Source organism: Rhincodon typus, chromosome 8 (assembly GCF_021869965.1).
Source record: "Rhincodon typus isolate 14 chromosome 8, sRhiTyp1.1, whole genome shotgun sequence".
In the NCBI taxonomy this organism is placed as follows: domain Eukaryota; kingdom Metazoa; phylum Chordata; class Chondrichthyes; order Orectolobiformes; family Rhincodontidae; genus Rhincodon; species Rhincodon typus.
Genome location: NC_063339.1, coordinates 83,910,930 through 83,936,517, shown reverse-complemented (window position 1 = coordinate 83,936,517; position 25,588 = coordinate 83,910,930). Strand labels below are relative to the sequence as shown.

Sequence of the window (25,588 nt, the reverse complement as noted above, 5' to 3'; positions counted from 1 at the left end):
TTACGTTGCTCACCCTTTGACTGAAAGTAAATGCAGGTCGTTATTTCACTGCTGGCGTGAAACATAATGCTGCATTGAATCTACTCGTGGTTATTTGCCTTTTTTTGGCGGAAAGGAGTGCAGTTGAGATGTGAAATTTCTCTCATTTCAGTTTTTGAGAAGGGACCTGGTGACCCACCTTCTTGATACGCTGCTATCGTTGGGGTGCAGGCACACCCGCATTATTGATCAAAAGGGAAACCTAATCATCGAGACTGTGATTCCTCGCGATTCACCTTTCGTGGGTGATTCTCACTCTATCCTTTTTCTTTTTCCTGACTTGAGCAGTTTCCGGTTAGTGGCGTTGGACTAAACCTCCAGCGCATTTGGAGGAGCAGTTAAGAATAGCCCCGATGCCATTTGTGTGAATGGTTAGTGACCCAGAAAACTGGAGGTGTCTCACAGAAAGCATTCATGCTTCGGTGTGTCTGGGAATGCGTTCGCCTTGTCATTTTTGCTTCTGTTGTGTGTTAAGAGCTGTCTGTTTTTGGATTCGCTCGAAACCTCTTACATTCTGTCAACATGTTTGGGAGGTCGTTTTGTTTGAAACAATGAGCGAAATCATTTACGAAAACAAAAATCTGAATTCCACAAATGTCACGCAGTTCATGTTTTCTTTGTCGAAGCATACCCGATTATAGTTTCTCACAGACATATTACATCTGTTATTCAATCGCGTCTCGCAAGATGCATTCAGTTTTCCATTGATTTTTGTTTTGAATAAAGGAGTATCAGCATCTGTTGGGAAATTGATATTGTAGCCGGACATAGTCAAGCGGCTAAGAAATGGACGAGCATGACAGGGATCCTTGAAGCCTTTCCCCGTGCCTTTGCTTTTGCTGTGTCCCCGTAACAACATCGGAAAAATCATTTTTGAGACAATCGCTCGTATAACATGGTGTCGTGTGACCTCTGGTATTTGCTCTTGCCCAAAAGTGGAAATCTTCGCCGGAAAACGGCCGACTAAGCAGAAAGACAGGGAAAGTGAATGGAATTATGATAAAGTAGCTCGTACCTGCACTGCCTTTAGAACAATTTCGCAATGGGATGTGTCGTTCTTGGATTCTAAATCTGCTTATCTTTCGAGACAAAGGAATTGTTTTCGGACTGCTTATTTTGCAACACACGTTTGGTAACTGTAAGTTCGTCGCATGGCATCACCTTATACGTGGCTCGCTCGGCTTTGTGCATTTTCTCTGCAGTCCAGTGCTGATCATGTTTCACTTACACCGGATAGTTATTCTGTCCTGAACAAGGGACCGAATCATATTCCAACGTGAAAATCTAAATCCCAGAAATGTCGTGCAGTTCATATTTTCGTTATCGAGATATACATTCTCACAGATACATAGCATTTGTTGGTCACCAAATCTCAAAATATACATTCAGCTTGCCATTCATTTTTGTTTTGATTAAAGGGCTATAGGTATTTGTTGCATCACACCCGCAAAGGTATAGGAGGTGTAGAATTGGGATCGATATAAACCTGTGACGAATCTCCCACAGAGCCCGATATACAACAGTGAACATCCGGCTCCAGTGCCCGATTTCAGACCGTGATAACTATCGCCCACAGCCCAATATAAACCAGTGAACATTCTCCCACAGAGTCCGATATAAAACAGTGAACATTCTCTCACAGAGTCCAACATGAAAGAGTGAACATTATACCCCAGAGCCCGATATGAAGCAGTGTCCATTCTCGTCCAGAACCAAGTATAAAATAGTGACACCTGCCAATCCACATAAATCCGCATTTACCATGGCTTAACTACCCGGCCTGCACATCCCTGCACACAACAGGGCAATTTCCCACAACCGATTCACCTAACATGCATATGTTCAGACTGGGGGTAGAAATTGGAGGACTCCGACACAGACATGGTGAGAACATGCAAACTCCACGCAGACATCACCAAAAGCTGAAATCAAAGCTGGGTCCCTTTCGCTGAACGGCCCCAAACATGGTTAGATCCTCCCCAGCAAGGAGGTGACCTCCGGTCTCCCGCATGACACTCAGAGATACTAACCACTACACTACCAAGGACCTGGAACTCAAATGCCCCTTACGGTCTTTCCGTGTGCACCAATCCAACACAATCGCTTAAGTATCCAAATTGTATTTCCATCGCTTAGCCAACAGACGTCAATGCCTTAGCATCACAAATTCACATCTGAATGCTTCTTAAATTCATCAGGATACCTGCTTGAAGGACATTACAGGCAGTGGGTTCAAGATTACAACCACCCGCCGGCTGAAAACCTTTTTCCACACATTTACTCAAACATTCCTGCCTCTTACATTAAATCTGTGGTCCTTGGTGATCGATCCCGCCGTCAAGGGGAAGCATTTATTTGAGTCTGCCCTATCAATATCACTCATTATTTTGTACATCTCCTCTGCTCTAAGGAAAACAACCACAGTCTGTTTCATCTTTCTTCATAACTGAAACATTTCAGACCAGACAATATTCTGGTAAATCTCTTCTGCACCGTTTCTAGTGCTATCACTCCCGCAACAATGTGAATAACAGAACTGCACACAGTACTCGAGCTATAGCTGAATGAACAAATGAAATAAATGTGCAAAAAGCCACAGAAACTGCTCTTTTCCGATGAAGTCTGTTTTGTTCTATATCGCCCTGCATTGTTTTCCTAAGTCTGAAGCTCCAATAATCACTGGTCCAAGTCAGTAAAATCTGCTACATGAGTTTTGATCTCACAGCCGCAGTATCTAAATCGATAGCTTAAAGTTGGTGAGACAGGGCACGTTCATACAGCGACACTGACCACAACAGGACAGAGTCAACAATGTTAATGTGAAAATGGATATTAGATTGCGTAGTGCCTCAGTGAAGTGGAAGGAGGGACGTAAAGGAGAGTTAGTGATTGTGGAAGGGAGAGAAATCTCCAAGTGGTGGGTTTGAATTCTGATACATCAAACGCAGATGTGTGAACGGGTGGGGGTTGACAGACGATTGTCATCACCTCGAAGAATATCTTCATGTAAAAAATTTGATACTCTGCCGCATTTCTGCAGCATGTACTACAAGGGATAAAAACAAAAGCAGCAAACAACCACCTTTTGCCGTGACTCGAATTCGAGCCGAGGTCGCTGCGGCCGCAACACAGAATACTAACTATTATATGATCACGGCGCCACACAGAAGAGCCCGCTTGTAAAGAGCAATAACTGCAGTGGCAGAGCATATGATAGGAACAGCACAAGATACACAACAAGAATACTTTCCAAGCAGTGCACTGTAATGTGAAGATTCACAGTGGGCTGGAATCTTTAACTTCGATGTTCCCAGAGGCTTTGGAGGTTCCATTGAGTATGTTGAAGACTGAAATTGATAGATTTCTACAAAACATCAAAGACACAGGGGATAGTGCAGGCTGTTGTTGTAATGTATTTTTCAATAGAAACCTCGTTGAACATCGGTTGCATCAGAAGTTCTCTCACACAATGAAGTAACCATTATTGCAGTCGACGATGTAATCCCAGTTCCCAGCTCCGGAATCAGAGAAACTCAGTGGCGCAGCTGTGAAGATACAACTGGAAATGGGGATGGCAATGAGCGTGCGGGGCTACTCTGTGGCTCGAGTGACACAATCGGTGAGCGCGCGGTCCTTCTATGACGGTTTAGAGGCGCGTTAAATGCTGAGGCTGTGAGCTCCAACCTCACCCGGAGCAGCTTTTATTGACATGGAGCAGGGATTATTGGGGCATTAGGCTGTCGGAAATATCACAGAATATTTCTGGCCTCTTTTGTTGGATCATGATGTTTCCGGGGAAATATTGCAATTATCAACCAAATTAGAGTTTGTTCCCCCACCACCCCCCCACTACTTCCCCGACAAATTCCCCCTGCCTGTTAAATTCACTCTTTGTACGTTTGTCTATGTTTCTTTTAAAACAGGATTCTTATTTCATATCCACTATCTTTTCATTGGAACCAGACGAATTTTCATGTGTTTGGCGCCATAGTGACAGGAAGTAAAAAAATCTACAAGTTATGGGGAGAGTAGGAACTGCTTGATGCTGGAGAATCTGAGATAACCAGGTGTAGGGCTGGATGAACACAGCAGGCCAAGCAGCATCAGAGGAGCAGGAAAGCTGACGTTCAGAAAAAAAAAATGAAGAAGGGTCCAGAACCGAAACGTCAGCTTTCCTGCTTCTCTGATGCTGCGTGGCCTGCTGTGTTCATCCAGCTCTACACCTTGTTATCTACACGTTATGGGGTGTGGTTTTGGAAGGCAGAAGGGTGAGAACACGATGATAAGGAGAGAATGGCGAATGATAGCCTTCAGACATATTTGCATGATGTTGTACAAGATTTGGGGAATGTTACCATTCCCTGACAAATAACAATGAGGAATGTATCAAAAACAGAAATTGCTGGAGAATTTCAGTAGGTTTGACAGCATCTGTGGAGGGAAAGAAGAGTTAACGTTTCCAGTTCAGAGACCCTTCTGCAGATCTCTTCAGAATGAGGAATGTTATTTTTGGATTAGCCCTTACTGAACGTTTAGACAAAAAGTGAGTCTGTCTATCTGAGTGAGTTGCTGGTCTGTTTGGTCCCTTTGTCTGACATTGTGTGTTGCTGGTCCATTGTTGTTTGTGTGTGTATGCTTTTCTATCTGTCACATTCTGGGTGGTGTGACACATTGGAAATGTGTAGCCAGAGGTGCTTGCCAACAGGTGTGCTCCTATGGAAAAGCAAGAAGGAAGTAGACATGTATTTTGCTGCCAGTTCTGCTGAGCTTTTCCAGCAATTTCTTCTATTTTTATTATTTGTCTCTGATTTACAGGAATTGCATTTCTTTCCATTCTTATCCAGTGGAGTTCCACTGCTTTCTGATGTGGATCAATGATTTAAACTTAGTTGCAGGAGCCATAATTTAGAAGTTTGCAGGTGGTATGCAATATTTGGTCATGTAGTTGACTATGAGGAGGAAAGTCATGGACTGCAGGCAGATATCAATCAGGTGGAAAGAGGAAATGGTGAATAGAATTCAATTGAAAGAAGAGAGTGATAATGAATTCAGGGAGAGTGAACAATGAAAGTGAGGATTTTGAGTGGTGTGGAAGAACAAGGAGACCTTGGAGAGAGCATTCTTTACTTTTATTCATTCACAGGATGAGGGTGTTGCTGACTAAGCAGCATTTATTGCCCAGAGTCAACCACATTGCTGTGGGTCTGGAGTCACATGCAGGGTTGGTAGTTCCCTTCCCTAAAGGACATTAGTGAACCAGATAGGTTTTTCCAACAATCGACAATGGATTCATGGTCAGCATTTGACTCTTAATGCCACATATTTATTGAATTCAAATTCCACCATCTGCCATGGCGGGATTCGAACTCAGGTCCCCGGAAAATTATTCGGGTCGCTGGGTTCACAGCCCAATGATAATATCACTAGACCATCACCTCCCCATATACACAGATTCTTGAAGGTGGTTGGACAGGAACTCAGGTGGTCGAGAGGGTTTTGAGATACTTTCAGTTCTTGACCACAGACTGAAATACAAGACCAAGGAGATGATGCTGGAACTTCAACAAACACCAGAGAACAGGCAGAGGACCGCACAAATCTGGGTACTGCAGTAATCAACTTTTTTAAAAATCATGTTCGAACATGGAAGGCTAAAATAGGCTTTTTGGTGAAACAAGTCCGCTGTACCACTCAATGAGATCATCGCTGATACTGCTGCAAGTCTGGATGTCATGGACTTTGGAGGGGAATTTGCAGCTGGTGATGTTTTGATGCATCTTCTGCTCTTGTCCATCCAGGTGGTAGCTTGCGGCTGGGAAAGTGCGGTCAAAGGAACATGGGTGAGTAAACTGCAGTACACCTTGTAGATGGTGCTTTCTGATGCCACCGTACCTCAGTGATGAAGGGAGTAAATGCTGAAGGTACTGAATGGGTCACAGGTTAGGTGGACTGCAGTGGCCTGGGTGGTGTCATGTTTCTTGAGTGTTGTTGCAGCAGCCTCCACCCAAGCAAATGGAGAGTGTTTTGTTACACTCCTGATGATGCACGTGCTTTGGGGAGTCACAAATTGAGTTAATCAACACAGAATCTCTTTCCTTCTGACCTTCCTTTATAGGCACAATATTGAGATGGCAGGTCCAGTTCAGTTTCTCATCAATGTTAGCACCCAAGATGACGATAGTGGAGGAATTCAGTGAACATAAAACCATTGAATATCAATGGTTTATGGTTAGATTCTCATTTGTCAGATTTGGTCATTATTTGTTGGTACTTGTTGATGCAAATGTTCTTTGTCATGTAGCAGGCTAACTTCAAAATTGTCCAAGGATACTGCATTTATATATTGATTGCTTCAGTATCTGAAGAGTCACAAACAGTGCTAAGCATTGTGCAATCATCATCAAACATTCCCACTTCTGACCTTATGATGCAGGGAAGGTCTTTGACAAAACAGCTGAAGGTAGTTGGAACTGGAACCTGATCCAGAGGAACTCCTGCAGCTGAGATGGTTGGCCTCCTACAATCACAAACCGCTTCCACTGTATTCAGTAATATCCAACCAGCGTGAAGTAGAGTAAGGAAGATAGAGAGTGTCCAAGGGAAATATAAAAGGAGCAAAGCACTTAAACACAGAACAAGTAGGAAATAAAATTGGACAAACAGTACAGTAGAGGGCTAAGAGTAAAATACAACCATATAAAGACATAGTTATTGTGGCTCAGGTAGTTTAACTGAAAATACGTAACTGTGAACCATCAGCAGGTACTTAGTCACGTTAGTATTACTCATAAGGTAAGGCTTGTATGCTGTGAGAGATAGTGAGGACAGAGATGCTCTGAAGATAACATGGAAGTGGAAGTCCTGTCAAAACTGGAAGACTCAGAACTTTGTAAGAAATGGAACAGCATCCCGTTTTTATTGTAAATGACTGACATATAATTTATTTTAATGTTAATATTACATGCAACCATTCTGACGTGAAAATTTCGTAACATGCTGTTTTGAGTTGTAACTGGTAGAGTGTCTCCAAGCTCGACTTAGAGACCTCTTCTGCATATATGTGGTACAAGGTTGAATAAATTCACCTTGTTTCACTCTGCTCAGGTCTGAAGATACAATCTTTTCAAAAACTCGCTGTCAAAAGAAGAATAATATTCATTGATTCCCATTGACTTTAGGTTTGCTATGATTCCTTGATACAATACTCTGTCAAATGGAGCCTTAAGATAGCGGATCGTCACTCTCACTAGAATTCAGCTGTTTGGTCCATGTTTGCGCCAAGAATGTAAGGAGATCAGGAGCTGAGTAGCACTTGCTTAAATCAAACGGAGATCGATCACCATGTTATTACAAAGCAAGTGCTGCTTTATGTCATTGTTGTCACCCTATTTTGATTGCATTTATGTCTCGACAGACCAAACAACAGACTGAAGGCTTGTCCACACAATATGGTTCCTCTTCACTGTGAAAGATACTTCTTCCTTCCATGTTCAAACTTACTGAGAAATGAGTGTTACTGGCAGCTCTTGATCCAATATTTGACTTGAGCTGCCGGTCTGTAAATTCTCCCTTTCTAATTCCCTGGAAAAAAAAAAATTACAACAGTCAAAAGTGAAATGAAAGCTGCTGGATTGTCATAAAACCCCACCTGGATCATTAATGTCATTGAAAGGACAGACGTTGAAAAATTCAGAACAAATCAGGCTGTGAGAACTGGCTGCAGGGCCAGTCATTATCTCTGCAGAGCCAGCAGAGTGGGAGGTTTGAGTGATACCACAACAATGCTGTCTGTGTAACAATACAAACTGTCCACTGTCTGACCTTAGCCTATGTCAGTCTGTAATTGGATAAATATGACCTGAGCTTGCTGGGAAAACATTACCGTAATCAAGCGGGAAAGCATGGGCCATCCTCAGATACTTGCAGTCCCCCTCTGTACTGGTGAGACTTGCATCTGGAGTACTCTGTTCAGTACTGGTCACTGCACTACCAAGGGTTGTTAATATGTTGGAAACATTTCAGAGAATATTTAATTGATTAATACCTGGAATGAATAGATTGCATTATGAGGAAAGGTTAGACAGGCAAAGCCTATACCTTCTGGAATTTAGAAAAGAAAGAGGAAACTAAATTGAAACATAAAAGATCCTGAGGGGATCTGAAAACATGCTCCCTCTTCTGGGAGAATCTAGAACTGAGGGTCATTGTTTAATGGGTAAGGGTGGGCCCATTTGAGATGGTGAGAAACATACTTTCTCTCCGAGTTTTGAGAATCTTTATGATTCCCTTCGTCTAAAGGCAGTGGATGCAGAATTTTTTTTTTTTAAAGGCAAAGGCAGACAGAATCTTGATGACCAAGATGATCAAAGACTTTCAGAGGTATGAAGGCACACGGAACTGAGGTTGAAATCAGATCAGCCATGACCTTATTGTGACGCAGAGCAGGCTCAAAGGGCTGAGTGACCTCCTCTTGTTTCTCATTTGTATGTATTTTCAAATAAACTGGAGAATAAAAGAAACTCGAGTCTTGTCTGATTATTGCGGGTGAGGAGGGGGTTCGAGGGGCCATTTCACCCACCCAGAGAATTCGTTCTTCTTTGTCTCCCAGGCCAGCTTCATTTAACATCTGGAAAATTTTAATCAAATCAGCTCTCATCCATCTAAATTCCAGCAAATACACCTTTCCTGATGAGATGATGCATTTTGATGGAAGGAGTATGGAACATACGAAATAGGAACGAGGAGTAGTCTGTTCTGCCCCTTGCGCCTCAAAAAAGGTCAAAGCTCATCTCTTTCGGCTTCAATTCCACATTCCCACTTGGCCTTGATAATGTTTTTGTTTCATTCCTTTGGGCATTGCTGAGCCTAGTTGCCATTGGGAAGGTGGGAGTCATCTCCCTTCGTGAACCACTGTACTGCATGAGCTGTAGTTGGACCCACAATGCTATGAGGGAGGAAATTCAGGATTTTGACCCAGCAACATTGAAGGAATAGCGATGTATTTCCAAGTCAGGCTGGTGAGTGGCTTGGATGGAATTCATGCGCAACACAGAGTCCACAGCACAGGAAAAGGCTCTGCTGACTCTGTCTGGTCTTGTCTCTATTTTCCTAGTCTGCTATACCACCTTTAACCGAGGATCCGAACATTTTTCCCATCATCAATGCTATGCAAATCCTGTTTTCTCTCTGACTCCCTTCTTAAATACTGGAGTTACATTAGCTACCCTTTAATCCATGGGAACTCTGAGAGTCTATAGAATTTTGAAGGATAACCACTAGCGCATCTGGTATTTCTAGGGCCACTTCCTGAGGTACTCTGAGATGAAGGTCATCAATCGCTGGGGATTTATCTTTTTGTGATCCCATTAGTTCTCCCAATATCATTTTCCTACGAATAATAATACTTTCAATTCCACCTTCCCAGTAGACCCTGGGACACCCTTAATTTTGGGACCTTATTTGTGTCCTCCTTTATGAAAATCTAAGCCTATTTACTTGGCCTGCGATCACTTTGTACTCTAATATAATTTCGTCGTTTCTGACTGTCAGGAGACGCTATATTCTTTTTGACTAATCTTTTACTATCAACCTTCAATTAAGAGTTTAATGATTTCATGAAATCGTTGTCGTTCGTCAGGAAAAAAAGACCCATCTCGTTGACAAACATCCTTTAGAGAAAGAAATTGTCATCCTTAGTCGGACTGGCCTGCATGTGACTCCAGCCCCACAGCTATGCAGTTCACTCTTGACAGCCGTCTGGGCAATAAATTCTGGCCAAGCCAACCATGCCCACATCCTGTGGATGAAGGAAGAAAATGCTGTTGGTTTGTATATTTTCCTGCAAGAGTACTCTCATATTCTATTTTCTCCCTTTGCTGAAATCTAAACTGTTCCAAATCCTCACTTCTGTTATTTTATTTACCTAGTTTTGTATGCTGTTTCCTTAAATTCAATATCTATTCGTTTCCCTTACTCTGCCATGGTTAGACCATGTTTCCCATTTTATTCTTATGGCAGACTGAGATGAATAACTTATGGCAGACTGAGATGAATAACTTGTCCACGCCCTCTTTCAATGTTTGCCATAATCCATCTCCATCATCTATTTAAATACGATCCATAATTTATCACATAGAGCTCAAATCATACAGATTCTACTTCACCAGACCCTACATCCTGCCTCACATCACATTACTTTCCTGTTTTAATCAGCAGTTCTCACCTGGTCCTTTTCCTTTTTGTCTGCCAAACCTATTCTCCTTCGACAACCCACTTATTCCAGGTTTCAGTCTGGTAAACCTCCTCTGAATCACTTCAAATAAAGGTACAGAAGACCAAAGCCTGTACATGGTATTTGAGATTTAGTCTCCTTCCTTCCCTGTACAAATTAAGCAGACATCCTTACACTGATGTTTAATTCATGTCATAATAAAGTATACAGCATATTGGCTTTCTGGATCACAGAGATATCTCGATCAATTGGGTCAATGGGCTGAGGATTGGCAGTTTGAATTTTATCTGGATAAATGTTTGTTTTACCAAAATGCAATACTTCACAAGGGCAGGTCTTATACAATTAATGGTATGACTTCGGGTAGTGTTGCAGGACAGAGAGATCTCGGGGTTCAGGTCTCAGGCCTTGACGACAGGAGTTGGGACGTTGGGTTTGTAAGGATGTTGGTGAGGCCTCATCTGGAGTACTGTGTACTGTTCTAGTCGTCCTGTTATAGGAAGGTTATTATTAAACTGGAGGGGGTTCAGAAACAAAATGCCAGGATATTGCGGAGAATGCAGGGTATAAGTTATAAAAGTAGGCTGGATAAGCTGGGACTTCTTTTACTGGAAGGTAGGAGGTTGAGGCATGACCTTATGGAGGTTTTTAAAATCCTGAGAGGCATAGATAAGGCGAATAAGCAAAGGACTTTTCCCTCAGGTGGATAAGTTCAAAACTAAGGAACATATTTTTAAGATGAGAGGAGAAAAATTTTAAAAAGACATGGCGAACAACGTTCTTTTTAACATAGAGAATGTCAGTGTGTGGAATGAACTGCCAGAGGAAAGGGTGGATGTGGGCACAGTTACCATGTTTAAAAGACATTCGGATAAGTACATGAATTCGAAAAGTTTTGAATGATACGGGCCAAATGCAGGATGATGGGACTAGTTTAGTCTGGGAACATGGTCAGTGTGGAATAATTGGACCGCTGGGTCTGTTGCCATGCTGTATGACCCCATGGTGACATGCCATATCTGCATACTAACTTTGTAACTCATACTTTATGAACCATAAATCCCTCTGCACCTCAGAATTCTGCAGTCATTCACAATTTAAGGAATAGTCTACTCTTATTTATTCTTCCTGCTAAAGTGAATGATTTCACATTTTTCTACATTATACACAGCCTGCAAGATATTTTGCCCATCCTAGTGTTTCAGGTTTCAGGAGCGATAGGATGGGTATGAAACATAGGCGAAAAAGGAGGAGTCGCACTTTTTATTGAAGAAAACATTATTGCTGTAACTAGGAGAGATATTTCTGAAAAATCATCCAGGGAAAACATATGGGTTGAAATTAAAATAAGAAAAGAGTAATCATCTGATGGGATTGTACGATAGGTCCCCCAATAGTCAGAAGGAAATTTGCAATGGTCTTTGAATTTGATTTTCCAGACATTGACTGGAACTGCCATAGGGTTTAAGGTTGGGATGGTGAATAATTTGTTAAATGCGTTCAACAACATCTTCTTTATCAATAAGTCAATATACCTACTAAAGAAAGAGGAAAAAAAAACAAAAAAAACTTGAGCTTCTCTTGGTTAATAAGGCATAGCAACTTACTGAAGTGATTGTACAGGAACAAATAGGGTCTGGTGATACTGATTCCATCAGTTTTAAAACAGTAATGGAAAAGGATAAGCCTTCCATAAAAGTTTAAGTTTTAACTGGAATAAGACAAATTTTAATGGCATGAGAAAAGAACTTCCAAAAGTTGATTGAAGTAGACTGCAGGTAAAGGGACATCTGATAAGTGGGAGGGTTTCAAAAGTGTGATAACGAAACTTCAGAGTCATTATGTTCCTGTTACGGTGAAATGTAAGGCTGGTAGGATTAGAGAACAATGAATGAAAAAGGTTTTAGTCAAGAGTAAAAAATAATCATGTATTAGAGATAAACAACTGGGTTCAAATTAATTTCTTGATTGGAATAAACAGCGCAGGGGCACTCTGAAAAGGGAGGTCAGGAAGGCAAAGAGGGAACATGAAATTGCCTTGATAGATAAGGTTAAGGATAATCCAAAGAGATTCTAAAAGCAAGAGAGCATGGAGGGCCCTGTAAAGATCAAAGATGTCATCTTTGTATTGAACCTCGGGAGATGAGAGAGATATCAAAGGAATATTTTGTATCAGTTTTAACTGTGGAGAAAGAAATGGAGGCCAGAGAACTCAGGGAAAGAAATACGGCATTTTGAAAACTGTTCACACGAGCCATAGGAGACCGCAGGGATTTTTAATGAATGTTTCTCCTTCGTGTTTACTGAGGAGAGATTCATAGATGTTGAGGAAATAAGGGAAACAAGTGCAGATGTTTTGGACCACATACACATTAGCGGAGAGGAGGTGTTTGCAGTCGTAAAGCGCATTAAGGTGGATAAATCCCCGAGGCCTGATCAAATCCATCCTCGGACACTGTGGGAGGCTGGCGAAGAAATTGCAGTGGCCCTTGCAGGGATTTTTGTTTCATCTTTAGCCACTGGTGAAGTTCCGAAAGACTGGAGGATGGCTAATGTTGTTCCATTAATTAAGAAAGGTAGCAAAGACAATCCAGGGAACTACAGGCCAGTGCGCTTTACATCAGTGGTAGGCAAGTTATTGGAGAGGATACCAAGGGACAGGATCAACCAAAATTTGGATAGTCAAGGTCTGATTAGGGATAGTCAGTATGTATTTGTGTGCGGTAAGTCATGTCTGACAAAGCTTTTAGAGTTTTTCGAAGAGGTAATCAAGAGGATAGATGAGGGTAGGGCAGTGGATGTTGTCTATGTGGACTTTCGTACACCTTTGACAAGGTCCCGCACGGCAGGCTACTCATGAAGGTTAGGTCGCATGGGATCCAGGGAGAGCTAGCTAATTTGATTCAAAATTGGCTTGATGGTCAGAAGCAGAGGGTGATAGTTGAAGGCTGTTTCTCAGACTGGAGGCCTGTGACAAGTGGCGTGCCCCAGTGGTAGGTGTGGGATCTTTGTTATTTACATAAATGATCTGGATGTGAATGTACAAGGCATGATTAGTAAGTTTGCGCATGATACAAAATTAGAAGGTATTGTTGATAGTGAGGAAGGTTATCAAAAATTACAGCGAGATCTTGATCAGATGGGGATGTGGGCTGAGAACTGGCAACTGCAATTCAACATAATTAAGTGTGGGGTGTTGTACTTCGGATAGTCAGACAAAGATAGGACTTATACAGTAAATGGTAAGGTCCTGAGGAGTATTGTGGAACAGAGGGACGTCGGAGTAAAAGCACATAGTTTGTTGCGACCAGTGTCACCAATAGACAAACGAGGTGAAGAAGGCACTTAACATGCTGGCTTCATCGGTTGAGGCATTGAGTATAGGAGTTGGATGTTATGTTACAGGTGTATGAGTTATTGATGAGGCCGCACTGAAATACTGTGTACAGTTTTGTCACCTTGTTTTAGGAAAGACATAGTTAAACTGGAAAGAATGCCAAGAAGATTTACTAGGATGTTGTCAGGACTAGTATGCCTGAGTTGTAGGGACAGGTTGGCCAGGATAGGACTTAATTATCTGGAATGTCAGAGAATGAGGGGATGACTTTATTGAGGTGTATAAAATCATGAGGGGCATAGATAGGATGAATGCATATCGTCTTTTTCCAGGGATGGGGAATTGAAAACTCGAGGTCATAGGTTTAAGGTGAGAGAGGAAACTTCTTCATGGAGAGAACGGTGCATATAGGGAATGGGCTGCCAGAGAAAGTGTTTCAGGCAGGTACAATAGCAACATTTAAAAAACAGTTGGATGGGAAGGGTTTAAGAAGGATATGGACCAAACCTCCAATTGGAAATAGCTGAATGGGCACCATGGTCATCATGGATCAGTGTGGGCTTTAGGGCCTGTTTCCATTACTGTGACTCTAAATCTTACGACCTGCTCTTGCGCATCCCATCATGTTGTGGAAAGTTAAAGAGAAAATGTTGGGCCCCTTGCAGAAATATTCTATCATCTATAACTACAAATGAGGTGCCAGATGAAGAGAGAGTGGCGAATGTTGTGCCTTCATTTGACAGATGTAAGAGAAGCCTGGGAACTATAGATCTGAGAGTCTGATTTTGGTGGTGGATAAGCTGTTGGAGGTGATTCTGAAAGATAGTGTTTGGAGAGGCAAGGACTGATTATGCATAATCAGCATGGTTTTATGCAACGGAAATCGTGTCTCACAAATTTGATTGAGATTGTTGGTGAAGTAACCAAGATGATTGATGAAGGCAAAGCAGTAAATATTGTTTGCTTGGACTTTAATAAAACTTTTGACAAAGTTCCATATGGTAGACTAATTACTAAAGTTAGCTTACAATGGGATCCAGGGTGACTTTGACAATTGGATACAACATTTGAATAATGTCAGGAGACAGGCTGTGGTAGTGGAGGGTTGTTTTTCGACTGAAGGCCGGGTGTTCAGATGTGACCACTGGTGTTCTGCAGGGATCAGTATTGGGTTCACTTTCGTTTGACATTTATATAAATGATTTAGAGAACTATACTGAAGGCATGGTTAATAACTTTGCGGATGACACCAAAATTTATGCTGAAGTGGACAGTGAAAAAGGTTATCTAAAATTTCAAAGAGATCTTGATCTATTGGGCCTGCGGGCTGAGGAGTGACAGATGGAGTTTAATGTGAATAAGTGCAAGATACTGCATTGTGGTAAAACAAACAAGGGAGGCAGGACCTATACAATTAAAAGTAGGGCCTTGGATATTGTAGAACAGAGAGACTTCAGGTTACAGTTACGCAATTCTTTGAAATTTGCGTCACATACAGACAGGGTGGTTGAGAAGGTGTTTCTTATGCTCACCTTCATTGCTCAGACCATTGTGTACAGAAGTTGGGACGTCATGTTGAGGTTGTAGAGGACGTCAGTGAGGTTTCTTCTGGAGTATTGTGTCCAGTTCTGGTCGTACTGTTATAGCAAATATATTATCAAGTTGGAGAGAGTTCAGGAGAGATTTACCAGGATGTTGCTGAGAGCGGAGGGATTGAGTCATAACGACAGGCTGGGACTCCTTTCACATGTATGTGGCACATTGAGGTTCACCTTATAGAGGTATGTGAAATCCTGAGCGGGAAAAGATAAGTTGAATGGCAAGTCTCCTTTCCCTGGGGTGGGGATTTCAAGACCAGGGGGCATATTTTTAAGGTGACAGGTGAAAGATTGAGAAAAGGCGGGAGGGGCAAACATTAGTTTTTCCAAGAGTGTGGTTCATGTGTGGAATGAACTTCCAGAGGAAGTGGTGGATGCAGCTACAGTTTACAACGTTTATAAGACGTTTGGATAATACATAAATAAGATATGTTCGGACAGAAATGGGCGATGTACAGACAGATGGGACTACATTAGTTTTGGTACATGGTCAGCATGGATTAGTTCGACCTATTTGTCTGCTTCTGTGCTGTCAGACTCTATGGTTCTATGTGATTGAAACTTTCAGAATACTGAGAGGACTGGATAGATGGACATGGAGATGTTTCAACTAGCAGGAGAGACTCGAACCTGAGGGCACTGCTCTCAGCAAAGGGATGACCCTTTAGAACTGAGATGAAAAAGAATTTCTTCAGCCAGAGAGTGGTGATTCTGTGGAACTCAGAGCCGTAGAAGTTTGTGGGGGCCAAGTAATTAAGTGTATTTATGGCAGAGATAAAAAGGTTCTTTGATAAGGGGACCAAGGGTTATGTGAGAACGCAGGAGAATGGGGTTGAGAAACATATCAGTCACAATCAAATTATGGAGCGGTCTTGGTTGGCCAAATAGCCTAATTCTGTTCCTCTATCTTGTGTTCCTATGGTTATTATGGGCGATTTCAATCGGCACATAGGGTGAGCAAATCAAATCAGAAACAATACCGTCGAGGAGAAATTCCTGGAGTGTGTATGAGACGGTTTTCTAGATCGATATCTTGAGTACCCAAAGAGAGGACAGGCCATCTTCAAGGATGTATTGTGCAATGGTCAGGGTGGGTAAGCTCAGTTGGCTGGACACCTGGGGTTTTTGATGCAGAGTGACACCAGCAGCATGTGCTCAATTCCTGTAGCAGCTGAGGTCACCATGAAAGTCCCACCATCTTTACCCTGCCCATTGCCTGAGGATTGGTAACCCTGAGGTTAAAGCACCGTTAGTCGTCTTTCTATCTCTCTCTCTCAAGGGAGAGAACAGTTCTATGATCTTCTGGGACTTGATTTCAAAATTTTAATTGTGCAATGAAAATGGATTAATTGGCAATCTAGCTGTGAAAGGCCCCATCTGGAAAAGTGAAGACCTCTTCACGATTGAACTCTTCATGCAGATGGAGAGTGACAGAGTTGATTCTGAGACGAGGGGCCAAAATCTAAATAGAGGAAATTACAATGTTATGAGGCGCTTGCAGGCTACAATAACTTGAGAAACACAAACTTTAAGGGTTGACAAATATTTAGAGAGCACTTGGAGGAACTGCAACTCTTGTTCATTCCTGTCTGGCACAAAAAAACGGGAAGTGTGGCCCTTTCTTGGCTAACAAGAGATATTAGGGATAGCACTGGATCCAAGGAAGAGCTGTAAAAATTGGCTAAAAAGAGCAGCAGGCCTGAACACTGGTAGCAGTTCAGATTTTAGCTAAAGAGGATTAAAGGATTGGTTATGAAGAGAAAAATAAAGTCTAAGGGTAAGCTTGCGGGGAACATACAAACTACTTGTAAAAGCGCAAAAAGGATATGAAGAGAAAAAAAAAAGAAAACATGTCCCTTACAATCAGAAACAGGGGAAGTTAGAATGTGGAATAAAGAGATGGACAGACGAATTAATTACATATTTTGGTTCTGTCATCACAAATGATGACATCAATAATAACCCTAAAATGCTGGGGAACACGAGAGGGAAGAAGTGAAGGAAATCAGTATTAATAGGGAAACGGTGTTGGAGAAATTAACGGGATTAAAAGCCAATATATCCCAGCACCTGGTAATATATGCCCCAGAGTACTTAACAAAGTAGCCTGAGAGTTGGCGGATGCATTCTGAAACTGTGGGCTTGAATCTAAATTGAGGAAATTAATGGGTCTTTCATAATGCTATAGACTCTGGAACAGCTCCCATGGATTGAAGGGGAACGAATGTAAGCCAATATGTTAAAAAGGAGGTGGAGAGAAAACACGGACTTATAGACCAGTTAATCCAACACTGGGAAACAGTAACAGGACTGGACTGAGTCAGAGTCGGTCGGCTTGGATTTAGAAAAGGGAAATGAGAACTGAGACCTGTTTGTCCTTGTACACAAGTCACTCAAATCAAGCATGCAGGTAGAGGCAGGAAGTGAAGGCAGCAAATGCGAAGTTGGTCTTCATAGCGAGAGGATTTGAGAACAGGAACAGGGATGTCTTGGTGAGACCACACCTGGAACATTGTGTGCAGTTTTGGAATACTTATCTGACTGAGGATGTTCTGGCTATGGAGGCTGTCCAATTGAGGTTTACCAGACTGATTCCTGGGATGGCAGGACTGACATACTATGACAGAATAGATCAGATAGGATGATCTGGGGTTTAGAATTTTGCGGGAAGATCTCACAGAAACCAATAAAATTCGAACAGGACTAACAAGTTAAATACAGGAAGGAGGCTGTCAATGACGATGAAGTCCAGAACCAGGGGATCATGGATTAAGGATATAGGGTACACTGTTTAGGACCGAGATGAGGGAAGATTTCTTTTCTCAGAGACTGGTGAGCTTGTGGAATGTGCTGCCATGGAAAGCAGTTAAAGCCAAGAGAAACGTATCGTTCTGAGGGCTAAAGCGATCCAATGATATGGGCCTCAAGTGGGAACAGGCTACGAGTTGAACAATCAGCCATGATCACACCAAATAGTAGAGCAGGATCGAATGTCACAACAGCCGACTCCAGTTGCTATTTTCCATGTTTCTATTCTGCTAAAGGCGGGATATTAAAACAAAACGACTGTAACTAACACAGATAATCAGCACTACCTTATCACCACTGAATGAAAATTCTGAAACTCCTCAGCGAACAGCAATGTGCGAAGAGCTTCACCACATGGACTGCAGCAGTTCAAGAAGATCAAGGAGGAGCAGAGTGATTTTGGAAGCTTTTGGATGGGCTGCTCGATCTCTCAGTTTCTATCCAGTTATCAGATTGTTGAATGCTCTGAGAAAGGCAACATAGGAAATAAGAGAATATTTAAGGAAATTTGCCGAAACTGTTACATTCACTGCTGACTTGGAAATTTGATGAACTTTTACGTGCCCGTGAACAACTCATTATCCAAGGATTGCACAGAGGCTTGATATCCATTGTTTGAAACTGTTTAATTGAACTAACAATTTACATTAATTTTATTTTCTGTTTAGTATATTCCTTATGTGTGCCTGTGAATCGGTGAGAGTGGAGGTTATACAAGAAGAAGGTTGTGTTTAAATCACAGATATTGATTAGACTGCCAAGTTGATTGTGTTTGTTTTGCTCAAGAAATTCTTATTTCTTCTTTCTTGAAACTCGGTGCCCAAGATCGGTTATTCACCAAGTCTGGTCAGGAGAATCTGGGCAATTTTGACGGTCATTCAATATTTTAAATTTCACTGTGAGACTAATTTGTTTTGCATTGCTATCCTTACGTCGTGACAAGTATTTGATAGTCAATATTACCTCAGAAACAGAAATGATCTCCAGTGCAGAACACAAAATTCCTGACCATGGGAAGATAAAGCTGGAAAATCAGCAGCATGTAACCAGAGATGGGCAGGAATGGATACCTCATTTGGACACAATCAGCAGAAATACCAACAAAGTACCAAACGAGGTTCTAAGAACTGTCAGTGCAGTGTGGAGCAGGAGGATAACAACAGATCAGGCACCACCAGGAAAGTCGACATTTCGGGTCGGAAGCCTTCATCAGACTCCAGGCATTGAAATGATCTCTCCTGAGTGTGAACAAACGGGTGTTGCAGGAGGTTGGATGACTGAGTGAATCCCTTCCCACACACTGAACAGGTGAATGGCCTGTTACTGGTGTGACTGCAATGAGTTTTCAGTTCAGATGGGGAAATGAATTCCTCCCCATAATCCCCACATTTCCACAGCTTCTCCCCAGTGTGACTACATTTGTGGCTTCTGAGTTCTGATGATTGGCTGAAGCCTTGTCCACACACACCACACCTATACAGTTTCTCTCCACTGTGAACACAGTATTTTCCTTCTACGTTAAAAAAATTACTCATTTGTGACAAAATGGGTGATTCCATCAGATCATAGCGTGATAGTTTGTAAATCTTCCCTGTCCATTATCCTGTGGAATTTATATCAAACAAAAAACAAACAAAAAAAAAGAGTGAGAGAGAATCTCTCACAAGACTCTGGCTTCTATGTGAAGATAAGGAATGAAAAGAGGGATTTTAGACCTACAACTTGACCAGGACTTTGTCAGAATCTTCCAAACACTCAGCCTCCACCATCGAGAAGGAGGAGGGTAACAGGTGGATGTGAACACCATCACCTCCAAGTTCCCTCCAGATCACGCACCATCCTGACTTTTCTGACATTCAGTCCTGGTGGAACCGAAATTTCCTCCAAGTAACTAATGGCCAAACAGAGGCCTTTATCTTTAGTCCTCAACACAAACTCCACTGCCTCACAACTGACTCCAACTCATCCCGAGCAACTGCCTGAGTCTGAACCAAACACGTCATAACCATAGTGAAATATTTCACCCAGAGATGAATTTTCAATCAAACATCCCCATCACCACCAAGTCGACCTACTTCCACCTCAGTAACATCAACCAACTCCTCCTCGTCTCTGCTCATCTGCTGCTGAAGCTCTTATCCACTCCTTTGTTACCTCTGGACTTATCTATGCTGATATACTCCCACTGTCGTCTCACATTCCCCACTCTGCACGAGTTTAACTTCCTCTGCCTCTATTAATGGGTGTACTCGGGCTGTGTTCAGTGTTTTATTGTTCCTTTCATTGACTGTTTCTAAATGAGGTTTTTAACCACTGCCCATTCTCCCAACCATGGGATGCTGTCTTCGCAGCTTTACCTTCACACACAAGCTCCCACAATGCTGTAATGGAAGGAGTTGCAGGTCATTCACCAAGTGACGTAATCCTGAGGTCATCCAAAACTCTGCTACTCGCGAGAGTATACGCACCAATTCTGGTTCACCCACCACACTGAGCTAATGCAGCTAAATTTTAAACTTTTAACCCTTCTGTTCAAATCTCTTGATCATGTCCGCTCTATCTATTTCTGTCATGTCCTCCAGCCTCCAGCCCTTCAAGGGCCATTAGGATCGGCCAGTAAATGCTTACCCAGCCAGCGGTGCCCACCACCACACGAGAATTAATTTTTAAAAATGCCCTTTGAGATTTATGTATTACCTCGAATTTCAACCTTCTCAGCATTCTCGATTTTAACTATCCCACATTTGGCGCCCTCAGCCTTTAACTGCCAAGGCCACAAACTGTGAAATTTCCTCATTAAACCTCTCTGTCTCTTGATGTCAGTTTTGTGCTTTAAAACAGTCATTGAAAACAACTTATTTGACCATAAAACATTCTGTCACTGCTTTAATATTTCATTGTGTCTAGGGTTAAAACTTGCATTATAACACACCCAAGGAACTGTTTAAAAGTTTCCATTATGTGAAGGGCACTATATTGATACTAGTTAATTGTCATTGGTTTGGACACATATCACAATCTCTTCGTCATCACTCGGTGAATAACTCCTTACCAATCAGCATTGTGGGAGCGACTAAGGGAAGACAATTGCCATCAACAAATGGTCAGGCAAGGTTAAGCTGTAAACACGTCATTTACAGAGTCAATGGAAGTAACAGTAAAATACCTAAGACAGTTACACACATTGTTGGAGACAGAGCACGTTAGACAATGACAGAGAGTTGATCAGGGAGAGCAGAGATGAACCAGCACAATGGATGGTGCTATAAAGGAGTTTTTGACACCAGCCACATAACGAGGGGAAGACAAAATGAGTCGCATTACCCCCAGAGTCAGATAACTGAGAACAGCATGAGAAACATATTGAAATAATTTCATTGTGTTCAACTTTAAAGTCAAATGTCGGAGTCTGAAGCACTGGGGTCAGGTAAACTCTCAGCTCAGGAAATACCTGGCAATCAGGGTGATGTCACTGAGCAATTGCCCGTGTGTCATAGCATCACCCACTTGAACACAGAGCATTTAGGTTTGCACAAACAGGTAATCTGCATGAAGGATGTGAGGGTATGAGGAGAGATTTGAAAGCAGATGAATCAGAATGGCTCAAGAACTGAGGGAAATTAGTGGTGGGGTCAGGTTGGAGAAACAGGTTGAAGTTGCCCTGCACAGAGCAAAGGAGATTAAGCTGAAATTTGATAAAGTGTCTCGGTTTATGATATGTTTAAATAAGGTTGATAAAGAGCAGCTGTTCCTCTTCACTGATAGTAAAACTATGAAAGACACAGACTTAAGATAATGGGCAATAGTTACTGGAAGGAATTTTATGTTACTTTTATCTTACTCAATCTTACATTCAAAGGCCAATAATATCCAGTACTGAATGAATAAAAAATAAAGTGGCTTACTTAGATATTGGTGAATCATTTGGTTTGAGTTTCCGATCTGCAAATCCTCTTCTAACATGCTGTAAAATAAAATTACAGTCAGTCCCGGACAAAATTTCAAAAAAATGAAGTATATATTTGTTTTGGAGTTTGCTGTATGTAAACGCTCCCTTCCTCACTCCCTGTAAAACAGTTTAAAAACTCTATTCCTGTCAGTGCAGGAGAAACATTCACAACATTCTCTCCCCTAACTCAGGGTGACCGCACCTGCGCCCTGCTGCCCTTTACCTCCTATAAAGATGGCGGCCGTTACCCGCAGCCTGTCATTGGCAGGGAGCCTCGATATGTCCCGTTTTTAAAAAAAATTGTAAAATTTCTTTATGCGAGATCTGCCGCATCCACAAAGTGTTTAGAAAGCCTCCCTGTTTACCACCCGGTCCATCGCCTCCTCCGTTCCGTCTCATTGTTACTTTTTGTGGAGCCGAAGGAAAGAACGACTGCTCCTCAGGATCGCTACGACTGCGCATGCTCCAGACTGTTGACATGTGGGAACATACTGAGCCTGCGCAGTGAAAAGCAAATGCAGTGCATAGCGCTCGGAATTCTGGATTAAGTGCCCACCATTGTAAATATTGAACTTTATTTGTCGTAATATGTACAAAGAATCTTTCTTTTTACTTCCTACCAGGAAAACTCACATATATAATACATTTAATAGAGAATAAGACGTTTGCATCCCGGGGATCTAATATCACAAAGTCTGACACTGAGTCGCCATACTCATTCTGGATCACAGGGTTCTGCTTTCTCATTACAGAGGCACAACTGATGGTGCTTTAACCTGAGGGACACCACACCTCATGTCAGCAGAGAGGTTGAAAGGGGAGAGTCATTAATGGCAAACTCAGGCGGTGTGGGATTTAAAATACACTGTTGGCGTCATGAGGAAAACGAGCAAAAAGCTCCAAGAAAGAGTTTGGCTTATATAACTGTCTTCAAAGAGGAGAACGTAGATTTCATGTTGCAGCAAACAACAATATTTTCTGTCGTTTGCTGAAGAAATTTTCACTGATGCCCTCAAAACATTGAATGCCTATTTGGATGAGCACTTGAAACGTCAGAGCAAACGAGGCGATGGGCCAAGTGCTGGAAACTCGGTTTAGAAGCGAGATGTTTGATGAGTGACATCGATATAATGGGCTGAAAGGTCTCTCTCCGTGGTGTTAAAATATCACTGACTATCATTTTGCAACTGAAACACAAGGTCAAAAGCAGTGGCAAGGCAAAAAGTTACAAGTATTGTGTGCATCTTCCTTTTTGGGATTCAGCATTGCAACTGCTGTATTCTCGGTTTGATTCCCAAATAGGAATGAGGATTTTATTGTTCCTGTCCAAACTCTTAAATGAACGTGAATTCCTGACATTAAAATACATTAAGGGGACAGCTCTGTCAGAATCAGTGAAAGTCTTACGCCAGGGATGAAACTAAACAGGAGAAAAGTGCTGAAATCCATTGACTTCACGTACTCAGACACAATACCACAAAAATAACTATTAAAACATACAGGTTACTTTGAGATTTAACATGTTGGACATGAAAAAATTGGTTTTCCTTTTGGGCAATCTTGCCCCAGAGTGCCTGATATCAGATGTGTGTTGCACATTTAAGACAGACGAGGAAGAATTTATTCTCTCAGATGGTGGTGAATTGGTGGAATTCCTTAGAACAGAGGGTTGTCTGGTCTGGGTCGTTAAGTGTATTCAATGGTGAGATTGACAGATCTTTAATCATTAACGGTATCAAAGGTTATGCGGAAAAGCAAGAAAGTTCCGTTCAGGATTATCATATCAGACACAAGATCAGTAAATGGTGGGGCAAACTGAATGGGCTGGACGGTCACTTTCTGCTCCAAACGTTTATGGTCTTCATACGAGACTGTAAAGCTGACCTGAGCGAAATTTGCCAAGTTAACATGCATGGATCCCCTCTGGGCACTGAACCGAGGTGAGACGTGCAAAGGGCACCACACAAAGGAGAGCCATTCAGGGTGATTGATCCGGAGTGATCTGTGTGCCAGGGTAAACAGTGAAAACCAGTCTAATGAACCCACATTGGGCCTGGCTCCATTAGGCCTACAGTCAGCTCTCACAAACGACCATGGCCCTTCACTATTCCTGACCTCCGCTCTCTCCTTGTTTTAATCCGATTGCACGTTAGGCAATTGCAGATGACATTGCTGATGAGGAACAGTAAGATGCAGTGAAGCGATTCTGACTGGTCAATGACATAATTCTGCATCTAAAGATTAGTCAGTATTTTATATTTATTCGTACAAATGTTAACTATTAACAGGCCATGGCAGGGAAGGCACTGAATCCTCTTCACAAGACAACCAGGGCAGATCTCTGCTCATATCACTCTGGACACTGTCTGATTTGGCAGTGCATTCGCCCATCCTTCTGCACATGATCCCCCTCAGCTCTGTAATGGATTTGTTACATTGTCTTGGTGTATGATGCACAGGCTATCCAGTCATCTTTCACATTGCAGTTTCTAATGCATGACTTTGTAGTGTGGTGGTTTGCTCAGTGGTCTTGAGTTCGATTCTTTCTGGGGCCTGAGAGACTTTTTGCCACTTGTTGGAACCAAACAAAGATGCTCTTAAAGTCGTTTGAGATTGTTTCTGATGAAATAACGTTAACACCACCATGCCATTTCCTCAACCAGCCAGAAATGCATTTGAAATACCACATTCCTTTTTGTCCTTCCAGGTACTTGAGGAAGATCTTTCAGAACGACAGGAATCAGCTGACATGAGCAATGTTCCAGTTTAGCAGGAAGAATGAGGTTAGGCAGGATGAACTGCAGAGTAACGGGGAAACAATGGGGGAGGAACACTGACAGGGGAGGGGCCAAATGCCTCCTTTCTTTGCTGTAACCAGACTCTGGTTTTGAAGTCTGAAATGGGAAGATATAAGACAGATAGGTGAAAGCCTTGCTTTCTGCGGCTTGGTCTCTCCTGAGGCCGCTGTCACTCTTGGGGCAATGTGTCTGTGAGGTTCCCTCTGTGGATGAAAATGAGGTTCAGTTCCCTGAGGGGGCGTGACTACAATATTACTATCTCAAATCTCAGTCCCATTCTTTGTGTCGCTTGAGATTAAAACTTTATAAGGAAATATCGTTGAAACGAATGCTTGGAATGTCAGACCATACAAAGCTCCAGGCTAAAGTGCCAGAAACTGGGATGATGGGCCTCTTTCTGTGCTGTACAAACTCAGTAACTTGATTATTTTCAAGAAGCTTATCTCATGTGTAAAAAGGCCAAATGCCGTGTCAAGAAGAAAATTAGCATGCATTTCCACTATCATCCCTTTTAGTCTCGTGGTTGTGACTTGGCACTCTCACTGACATGGCCAGGGTTCGATTTCCTGTCAGGGAATCTGGATTTATTGTTCCTGACGTTAACAAAATCAAACACATAGCAGTCTCTGACGGGAATCCTTTCAGTGTCTCAGGTCAGTTACTGTCCCCAAGAACATCAGAGTCAATGTCCCAGCCTCTTAAAGAAGGGGAAGCTTCCTCGACTGCCTCTGCTGAGTGAGAAAAAACACCTTCATCCTCCTCTGATTCCGCTTCCCAAAGACTCAAAGTTGAGACTGATTTCACTTTTTTTTTGTTTTGTTTCTTTTC

At 42.2% G+C, this 25,588-nt stretch overlaps 1 long non-coding RNA gene across 2 annotated transcripts; it reads right to left on the bottom strand.

The window, feature by feature from the left end:
- Nucleotides 1-963: 963 nt before the first annotated feature.
- Nucleotides 964-22,224, bottom strand: LOC125483651. 2 transcript variants are annotated; one of them, XR_007262595.1, is made up of 3 exons: nt 22,186-22,223; nt 21,919-21,977; nt 964-1,002 (listed from the first exon to the last, which is right to left on the bottom strand). It is a non-coding gene; the product is annotated as an uncharacterized LOC125483651 (long non-coding RNA). The 2 variants fall into 2 exon arrangements; XR_007262596.1 differs by lacking the exon at nt 964-1,002 and adding an exon at nt 18,401-18,478 and having other exon boundaries at nt 22,186-22,224.
- Between the last annotated feature and the right edge of the window lie 3,364 nt (nt 22,225-25,588).